Below are 3665 nucleotides of genomic sequence, written 5' to 3'. Positions count from 1 at the left end.
GAAATAAACTTCCAGACAACCTTTCGTTTTTTTTATTCCTTCCCACTAAAAGTGGAAAAGTTTTGCGTGTAAATGAACTTATAGTTTGCAACTTTTTGTTGCGTTGCCTAGCAACAAGCTAGCGGCCCGCCAGACGCGTGTGCATACGTCATGCGCCAGACAGGCCGCAGGAGTGAGCGAGGATGCATAGAGAAAGAAATTCAACAAGAGGGGACACTCTTTAAAAACTGGCAATAGGAAACACGTCACGCCTAGTTTCAACAACGTCCGTTAGCTGACGCGAGCATCAGAAAAAAAGAATGTGAAATAAACTTCCAGACAGCGTTTTATTTTTTTATTCCTTCCCACTAAAAGTGAAAAAGTTTTGCGTGTAAATGAACTTATACTTTGCAACTTTTTGTTGCGTTGCCTAGCAACAAGTTAGCGGCACGCCAGACGCGCGTGCATACGTCATGCGCCAGACAAGCCGCAGGAGTGAGCGAGGACGGTCGTACGTGCGAAGCTCGCGTGCTCGGCGACCCGTCTGTTTTGGATATAGCCCATTTTTGGGGGACTCCCGGCCTTCTCTATGCTTCTCTTGCGTGTCGTCTGCATTTCCACACGGCACCACTACACTACTGGACTACGGCAAGGTGAGAAATTGTGTTTGACAGTGTGCGGCGCATTTTAATCACATTTAGGCTTAGTTTGAGTGGCGCAGTTAGCGAAAAACAGCACCGCCGTCCTGGCGCAGTTAATTTGAGTTAATGCCTCGTCCTGGGAGATGTTTGCGACGCTATGAGCCGCAACATTACTGTAACTTATTTCGGTAGTATTTGGGTACGCTTGCCGCGCCCGGCTTATTAGAGAGTTTTAAAATAGGGGCCCCAAACGTTTTGGGGCCCCAAAGAAATAGCGTCGAAGCCACTGCGCATGCGCTTGACGCAAACTGCCTTTGGGTTTTGCGTTGGGAACGCTATTTCACCGATTTAGCGGGAGCCCAAATAGCGGCCCCAAAAGTTTTGCGTCGGCAAACATGGCGGCACCCATCGAAGCGACGTCTCTAACCTAGCACCAAACTGGGTTCGATTCGCGGTAACGCGTGAAGTTCGCAAGCTAGGAGAAGTGACTGCGGTTATCGCTTTCTCTCAACTAGCGTGTGTTATGAAGATTGACTCATTAGACGCCGCTGATTTTGAATTCGATTGTGGATTTTATGGCTCGTAGGCCTAACACGGCTAAGCTTGGCTGGTGAAGGCTAGTAAAGTTGGTTTGCTCAAAACTAAACGCAACTAATTGTTTGCTACTTACAGAATAGCCTCTAAATTGTAATTAAATGCGAATACGCGCAAGTCAAAATTATGATTCCTATCATAAAATGGTATACTTTATTTAATTATTTCTAGCTTTTCTTTGACGCCGTAGTGGCGCTGTCAATGCAAGACGCTATCCGCAAACGTACAACCCTATTCTAAAGGCCCGTTTATAGTCCGACGTTATCGGCGCGCGGGCGAGCGTCGTTCGCGGTCAGTCACGCTACGTCGGTTGCGCTGCGCCAGCCGAGATGCCATCCCCTCTATACTTCAACGCGCGCGCCGTAGGCTGCTATCTTCGGAGCATGCGCAGAAGGTTCACCAAGTCGCGCGCCATCCGCAAAAGCCGTCTGCGGAGTTGTGTTGGCGCCTTTTTCTTCGCGCGCAATGCATTGTGGTGCCAGAGTTCCGCCGACTTCGACGCGCGAATGGCTCAGGAGCCATATCGGCGCCGGGCGCGTCGGAAGCCGCCGGTTACGTTGGCTGCGCCGCCGACGTGACGTAGCGTGAGCGCGCGCGCGCGCGCGCGGACGTTACGTCGGACTATAAACGGCCCTTATAACTCTTCAGTCTTACGTGCCCCAACGCTAACACCCGCAAAGCTCTTTGGGGCCCCAAACTATAGGGGCCCCTATTCTAAAACTCCCTATTGACGCAGTAAGCGAAAACCGGCTCGGCCGTGTGAGGCATTTGCGCGTGTGCATGCGTGCACTACGTCGTAGCGCCTGTGACAGACAAGTTTTCGCTCATTCTGTGGCCCCCAACAGTATTGTAACTAACGTCGTTATATTTGGGGTAGTTTAGAAGCACGGTTGCCGCGCCCGGCTTATTGACGCAGTTAGCGAAAAGCAGCTCGGCTGTGTGCCGCAGTTTGGCGTGTACTGAATCTTACTGGTAGAAGTTCGTGACGCATTCTCTGACCCGAAAAAAAGTATTGTAATATTATTTGGTAACTTTTTGGGATACCTTGAGGCTTGCTCGCCGCGCCTGGGGTTGTGCAGCTGTTAGCGAAAAAAGCGAGCCGCGGCCACAGTGAGTTAGTTTTGCGTGTACTGAATTTTAGTGGGACAAGTTTGTGACGCATTTTATAGCCCTGCAACAACATATACATTATTGCGGTACTCACGCTTCTCGAAAACGCGACGAGCGATTGCCGAGAGTGATAACACGGGAGTGTTGCATGCGCCGGCAGGACGCGTAAAAGATAACACGGAGGAGCTCAAGAACATGACATTTATGTATTCTGAGCGACTGAAAACAGGCTTTGCACCCAGGAGTCTGACTTGAGTGCGATTAGAAGGCATTATGCGAGCGTGTAACATGGTCTGGCTGAGCCTGTGTTGAAGCCACCTTTGTGTACTTGGCGTACCATCGTGTCGACTGAGGCCAAGTGGTTTGGGAAACGCGCAGTCACCCGCGTATTTGTGCACTTAAAGTGCAGGAAATAATGCCCGGGAAAGGAGGGGTGCTTGAAAATCGGATGTTCAGATTTATGGCATTGTTTGGGGCGAGTCTTTGCTGCGAAATGTACCTAAAAGTGAATTTATCTGTAATGCCACTCATTCACCACTTACGCATGTTTCGCCTCTACACGCAATACTCCTGTTAGGTCAATATACCGAAATGATGCATGCTTGTAATTTACTTTCTTTCAGCTGATGGAATCCGGTGGAGCATCGTACGGCAACGACTGCTGCTTACCTGGTGCCACAACTTTGGATGAATGCAGAAGAAGCCCGGAACGAGCATTTATATAGAGCAAAATAAACATTTAATCATTTCAGAAGACGTCTTTCGTTTTCTTTATGAAATTGCAGCTGACAGATTCGGCGCAGTGTTGTAAAGGTCAATCGCAATCATTTCTACTAAATAATGAAACGATTCCACGCCAAGGCCACGCGAGGTTCAGCAGAAGCGAAAAAAATGAATGCCGCGCCGAGCAGCGGAGCCGGCGCGGCCTGTACCAACTGGTGTTCAAAACGCGCGCGCCCAAAACCGAAACCGGAAGGAGTCAACAACATCCGCTTGGTGCGCGGATTTGCAACATCCGCTTGGTGCGCGCAGCCGCTATTTGCGCGTCATCTAATTTTGCGTACTCTTTTTGGCTTCCCTGCATTTCTCTTTTGAGTAGGGCTCGCAACTGTAGACTAATACGCTTATGATGACTTCCGAGGCTGTACTTCCGCTCTTCGTCTATTTCCATTATTGCGAGCTTGCAATAATGGAAATTATGCGACATTAAGCAGTAGTCAATGGTCGTTTGTCTGTTACGGGACTCTCACGTGATTTGTCCCTCACACTTAGTTTCTCTATTTACTGTAACTAGGTTGTGTCGCTCAGAGAAGTCTAGCATCAACTTCCCATTACAATCTG

General features: G+C 49.3%; 1 long non-coding RNA gene across 1 annotated transcript; it reads left to right on the top strand.

The window, feature by feature from the left end:
• The first annotated feature begins 363 nt into the window (after positions 1-363).
• Positions 364-3078, top strand: LOC135913882 (uncharacterized). The gene is made up of 2 exons (XR_010568137.2): positions 364-632; positions 2948-3078. It is a non-coding gene; the product is annotated as an uncharacterized lncRNA (long non-coding RNA).
• Positions 3079-3665: the final 587 nt, after the last annotated feature.

Source organism: Dermacentor albipictus, unplaced genomic scaffold, assembly GCF_038994185.2.
Source record: "Dermacentor albipictus isolate Rhodes 1998 colony unplaced genomic scaffold, USDA_Dalb.pri_finalv2 scaffold_28, whole genome shotgun sequence".
Lineage (NCBI taxonomy): Eukaryota > Metazoa > Arthropoda > Arachnida > Ixodida > Ixodidae > Dermacentor > Dermacentor albipictus.
The sequence above is the reverse complement of the archived record's forward strand: the minus strand, read 5'-3'. Positions and strand labels throughout refer to the sequence as shown.